We start from the raw sequence: 6582 nt of genomic DNA on the forward strand, positions 1-6582 counted from the left end.
TTCTGAGTTCGAGGCCAGCCTGGTCTACAAAGTGAGTTCCAGGACAGCCAGGGCTATACAGAGAAACCCTGTCTCGAAAAACCAAAAAAAAGAAAAAAAGAAAAAAAAAGGACAAAAACAATAAAATTACTTCTCTTTAAAGGTCAACTAGCCAGACTATTACAGAGACTCTTGTCTCAAAAAACAACAACAACAAACAACAACAAAAAAAAAGGTTAAGGAAAGGGACTGGAGACATGGCTCAGTGGTTTAGAGTACTGGCTGTACTTCAGAGGAACAAAGTTTAATTCACAGCAGTCACATGATATTCTCTTCTGGCCTCTCAGGCACCAGGCAATTCACCTACACATTTAAAATAAAAAAAATTAAATTAAAAAAAGTATACCGTTATATTTTGCTGGGTGGTGGTGGCACACACCTTTAACCTCAGCACCCAGGAGACAGAGGCAGGCAGTAAGTTAGAGGCCACCCTGGTCTACAGAGAGTTCCAGGACGGCCAGGGCTACAGAGAAAAAATGTCTTGAAACAACAACAAAAAGGTGAACCACTTGGCATAGGTGGCACAGGCCTGACATTCTATCACCTGAGAGGCTGAGACAGGAGAGTGAGTGTCAACCTAGTCTCTCTCAAAGAAACAGGCACGCACACACACAACTTAAAAGCTGGGCATGATGATGCACTGAGAAGTAGACAGATCAGGGTTCAAAGCCAGCCTAGTCTGCANAGAGAGTTCAAGGACAGCCAGGGCTATCTCAAAAACAACAACGGAGTAAAACTATCCAGGTGTGAGCAGGGTCTTTCCCTTGCCCTGTTGTTAACCCTACTCTCTAAAGCTGTGTCTGGGGACCAAGAAAGACCACCTGGCTGTAAGCCCAGGTCAAGAGAGGCCTTGCCTCCTGGATCCTTTCCTCTTTCTTTGGAGTAACTCACTATAAGATTAAGGTAGCGATGACTGGACACTTAGCACCTTTTGTGCAGTTCTGAGGTGTTCGTTTGTTTGTTTTGGTCTTTCTTTATTGGGTAAGAATCAGACTATAGCCGGGCCTGGTGGCGCAGGCCTTTAATCCCAGCACTCGGGAGGCAGAGGCAGGCGGATTTCTGAGTTTGAGGCTAGCCTGGTCTACCAAGTGAGTTCCAGGACAGCCAGAGCTATACAGAGAAACCCTGTCTCGNTGGTCTACCAAGTGAGTTCCAGGACAGCCAGAGCTATACAGAGAAACCCTGTCTCGAAAAACCAAAAAAAAAAAAAAAAAAAAAAAAAAAAAATCAGACTATAGCCCAGACTAGCCTGGAATTCACTGTACAGTACAAGTAGGCCCTGCTTCATTTGCCTCCGTGCTGGGATTAGATGTGAGTGAGCCAATTTGGCTAATTCCCGGAAATTCACATTAGGTCATTGTTTCTCAAACTCGTAGGTCGTGACCCCTTTGGAAGTTGAATGACCCTTTCACAGGGGTTACCTAAGACTATTGGAAAACACAGATATTTACATTACTGTTCATATCAGTAGCAAAAAATACAGTTATGAGGTAGTGACAATAATAACTTTATGGCTGGGGGTCACCACATGAGAAACTGCATTAAAAGGTCATAGCATGAGGAAGGTTGAGAATTTCTGCTTTAGGTGCTCCTGGTGCTGTATGAGTAAGGGGTCAAAATGGGAAAATCAGGTTCAGTTTATGTCTAATACAGATACTTAATAAGTGTGGAGGGTAAAGAAATGTGCTAGTAACTACCAGCAAAGACCATCACATGCTGTCTTTTCAGTACACCCTAGAGAGCTGAAATGGACTTAAGGTTCTCTGTATTCAACTAGGTTCTCAATGTCTTAGCCAGCTAATGCACTGGACACACTCGGCCACTTCTGCAGGGAACCAGCTCCAGCTTGTCCACGAAAGGGTATCAGTCAGTAAGCTAAAAAAAAACAAAAAAACAAAACAAAAAAAAACCTATTCATATCCATAGGACATGAGATCTTGGTGAGGTTACCGAGGACCCGAGTTCGCACCTCCTCCCAAGTCCTAGTTCTCACTGCGACCCAGAACTACTGTCACTCTCTGGTTTTCCGATCCAATTAAGGAAAAACTTCCTTCTCCTGCCCTCACACAGAAATCGGTGTGCTGAGAGTACCAAGTTAGGGTGGCAATCTGTCATCAGTTGTTTTAAAGAGAGGGACACCTCCGTAGCGACGCTAGGAATTTTAAACACTGGGGCTGGGGACGGTAAGAGACACAAAAGCGGACCCGGAGTCCCATTACACGACACCCTGGACCACGCTGCGCGCCTGCAGCTAGGGTTGCGGAGCTGGACAGCGACTGCAGGAGGAAGGTGGGCCCAGAACCCCGGCGGGCCGCGGACCTGTGAACACCAACCCCCTTCCCCGGCGACCACAACTTCCACCTCACCGCGAGTCCGGGAGATGGCCCCACTCACCCTGGGGACAGGGACGTAAGACTTAGGGGCCGGACACGAAACAGGTCCTGTTGGACCCTGTCACAGACCCACACAACGGAGAACAGAACAAAGAACGGAAATTGCCCCTCCCCATATCGTTTCCGGGTCGTTCTTTCTCACCACCCACGACAACAAATGACCACTTGCTCTCTCTAGGAAAATGGGAGGTCTTCGTCTCTCGATGGTACGCTGACTGGTGTGCTGGGAAAACAAGCGCACCAGACTGCGCCACCTGCTGGGCCTGGGTGGGAAGGGATGATGCGCAGGCTGAAGAAGTTGGAGGTCCAGGAAATTCAGGGCACAAGTTGTAGCAGCTCTGAAAGAGATCACCCAAACCTCTATAGCAAATATAAGAAACTTGGAGAATCCTTTACTATAAATGTGCACCATGGGCCGGGCGTGATAGCGTACGCCTTTAATCCCAGCACTGGGGAGGCAGAGTCAGGCCAGCCTGGTCTATGATACAAAACAAAACAAAAAACAAAAGTGCACCATGGGTTTTTAAAAACACTCAGCACTCAGTTTTTAAAAAGATTTATTTTAACAGGACAGTGGTGGCGCACGCCTTTAATCCCAGCACTGGGGAGGCAGAGTCAGGCCAGCCTGGTCTATGATACAAAACAAAACAAAAAACAAAAGTGCACCATGGGTTTTTAAAAACACTCAGCACTCAGTTTTTAAAAAGATTTATTTTAACAGGACAGTGGTGGCGCACGCCTTTAATCCCAGCACTTGAGAGGCAGGTGGATTTCTGAGTTCGAGGCCAGCCTGGTCTACAGAGTGAGTTCCAGGTCAGCCAGGGCTACACAGAGAAACACTGTATCAAAAAACAAAACAAAAATTTATTTTAATAAATTTAATATTTATTTGAAGATTTAATATTTTAATGAGTGTTTTTCCTGCATACACACACACACACACACACACACACACACCCCTGATTCAGATATAGGTCAGATGAAGCCATCACATCTTGTGGAACTGGAGTTATGGTAATGAGTGGCCATATGAGTGCTGGGAATTGAATCTGGGTCCTCTGGAAGAGCAGCCAGTACTCTTTTTTTTTTTTTTTTTAAAGATTTATTTATTTATTATATGTAAGTACACTGTAGCTGTCTTCAGACACTCCAGAAGAGGGCGTCAGATCTTGTTACAGATGGTTGTGAGCCACCATGTGGTTGCTGGGATTTGAACTCTGCACCTTTGGAAGAGTAGTCGGGTGCTCTTACACACTGAGCCATCTCACCAGCCCACAGCCAGTACTCTTAACTGCTGAGACATCTCTCCAGCCCTCAGCTTTGCTTTTAGATTGCTTGACTAGCCTGGCTGAGGCCCTGGGTTCCCATCCCCAATGGTGCATAAACCAGACAATATGATACAGTACTGTATTCTTAGCACTTGGGAGGTGGTGGCAGGAGATCAAGGATTCAAGTTTATTCTTCAGTACATACTGAGTTCAAAGCCAGCTTGGGCCACATGAGACATCTCACATAAGTGATTCTGCACTTACGAGCCTGACATGGGGTACACACCTTTAATTGCAGTACTTTAGAGCCTGAAACAGAAATAGTCAAAAGTTTGAGGCCAGCCTAGTCTATTGCAGACTAAAACTCTGTCTCAAAACAAATGAAAATAATTAACACACATATTTAAAATGAGCTTCCTATAAAGGCTCACATTTGAGGTTCAAGAGGAACCCTGAGACATACTGTGGATTGGGGGTGAGCAATGTATTCTAAGCACTATTAATGCTGCAGAGATTGTGCTGGAAGCTGTGAAGAGATTCCAGGCCGGGGACTAACGGGAGTGAGGAGTACTATCGAATCTTACAGGTTTTAGAGAGGTGGGTAACCCCATTCCATGCCATTAATGAATAGTCAATAGTACACGATAGAGGGATGGCTTGGTGGTAAAGAGCACGTACTCTTATTCCAGGACTGAAGTTCATCTCCCAGTACCCATGTCTGTACACTCACAACCACCTATGACTCTAGCTCCAAGGGAAAGAGGAGAAGTTTGTCTCTTAAGCTACTGTGTGTCTACCATATGAGATGTGCCACCTGTAACCGCTGATTTCTGGGGTTTAGTGCGCCGCCTTAGGGGAAGTGGGGGCTGCAAACTCACAGGATGATGCTGGTCATAGTTTTGTTTTGTTTTGTTTTGTTTTGTTTTGTTTTGTTTTGTTTTTACAGAAGTTGTGAGGGTAAAGAAAGGGGTTCTGCACTTCAGCATGGCCTGACCAGTCCTAAGCCCACGCCTAACATGTTCAAATAGAATCTTTTACTTAGTCAATTAATTAATTGAACAGGGTATCACTCTGAAACTCTGGCTGGCCTAGAACTTACTATGTGGACCAGATTGGCCTGGAATTTACAAAGATACTTCTGCTTCTACCTCCCCAGTGCTGGAATTAAAGGTGTGTGCTACTATGCCTGGCTCTTAAACAAACATTTTGACATAAAATGCTCTCCTTGTGGGGCTGGAGAGATGGCTCAAGGAACGGAAGCCTTTGTTACTGATGATATGTACAACCATATCTCTCACTTAATGGGAATAAGAGGTAGTTTATTCTAAGTCCTATTTGAGTGATCATGGTCCAGTAATGCAGATTTAGGTTACTCCAAATTTCATGTTCTCACATGGAAGCAGTTTCATGTATTGTTATAGTCTTAAAGAATAATGAAAGTTACACATTATGGCAAGTTAAAAATACATTGGTGGTACATCAAGGAGAGAGGGCTACAGAAAGCTGGAGCAAGATTTTCTACAGGCCCTCAGATGCTATCTGATGGTGTTCTTAGCTTTTGGTTGGTGGGAGCTAGAAGTCTGTTAGTTAATAGATTTTTAATCTACAGGTTTAGATTTTAAGAAGATTTAAACATCACAAGATGTTTTGACACAGAAGTGGGCAAGGAATGGCTGTTTAGAGGGCTACTTGGGTAATCAGACTCTGGACCAGTAACATTCCAAACTGTCCACATTGCTGGGGCTCTAATCAGTCAATCAGACTCTGCAGGCACATCTTCCAAGCCTGGCAGCCCATACACAACCGACAGCTTTCATCTAACCAACTCCTGCAAGCTTCCTCTGACCTATGCTGTGGTACGCACACCACACACACACACACACACACACACACACACACACACACACACACTCACACACACACACTCAAAATAGAGAGAGTAAAAAACAAAAGTGTTCTTCTATACATTATTATTGTTTTGTTTTTCGAGACAGGGCTTCTCTGTGTAGCCCTAGCTGTTTTGGCATTTGGTTTGTAGACCAGGCTGGCCTCAAACTCCAGAGATCTGCTTATCTCTGCCTCCTGAGTATTAGGATTACAGGTGTGTTCCACCACTGCCTGACTTTTTAATACATTATTAAAATCTGAAAAAAAAATCATTCCAAGACAGATGAAGGGAACCCAGCTCTCCTTGAGCTCTACATAGGGGTTGAGTGTTTTAAGCATATTGTTAAATTGCTGTTAGCATTAATGATGACGTTTCCTTTCTTTTGTTTTTCCTCTAATGGAAATCTCTTTAGGTTTATTGAATAAAAACTCCCAGTGTTTATTTTCATGTAAGTAACCAAAGACATTAGGAATAGGGCAACTTAACTCTCTAATTGTCATCTATTGTACCCATCTCTCTCACTGTCCATGCTGCCCTGAGGAAAAGGACTGTCAGTCTCATAGTTAGCCAGACTACCCTTAGACTAGCACCAGCAGTCTGGGACACACAACAGAAGTATTGAGACAGCTGTGTAAAGATTGAAGCTGATTTCCCAGTGTGTTTGACATAGTTATTACCAGATATTTTGCTGTCATAGACCTCTATGAAATGTAGATGAACCTGAAAGAGTTTCTGTGACAGGAAGGGAGCCCTTCCCCTAGTGGAAGGACTACTGTGAATCAGTGCAAGGCCATGATTGGTCCAAAGCACATACTTCAGTGACTGTGATTGGTAAAAAAATAAAAGTAAAATAAAAAATAAAAAATAAATGGCTGTTATTGGCCCCAAATGAATGACTGTGGACCAAATACTCTTTCTTGGCTATTTAAGCAGGTTGCTTAGGTTTAGTTATTGATCCAAGTAGGAAACATAATTGTGTTTTTTTTTTTTTTTT

At 43.9% G+C, this 6582-nt stretch overlaps 1 protein-coding gene across 1 annotated transcript in view; it reads right to left on the reverse strand.

The window, feature by feature from the left end:
• The window catches only part of Znf3 (zinc finger protein 3), a 10531-nt gene extending 7989 nt beyond the window's left edge, over nucleotides 1-2542 (reverse strand). The window contains exon 1 of the mRNA XM_021222648.1: nucleotides 2434-2542. The gene's annotated coding sequence lies outside the window, so the exon portion shown is untranslated. The remainder of the gene's footprint in view (nucleotides 1-2433) is intronic.
• Between the last annotated feature and the right edge of the window lie 4040 nt (nucleotides 2543-6582).

This window comes from Mus pahari, chromosome 23 (genome assembly GCF_900095145.1).
Source record: "Mus pahari chromosome 23, PAHARI_EIJ_v1.1, whole genome shotgun sequence".
Classification (NCBI taxonomy): domain Eukaryota; kingdom Metazoa; phylum Chordata; class Mammalia; order Rodentia; family Muridae; genus Mus; species Mus pahari.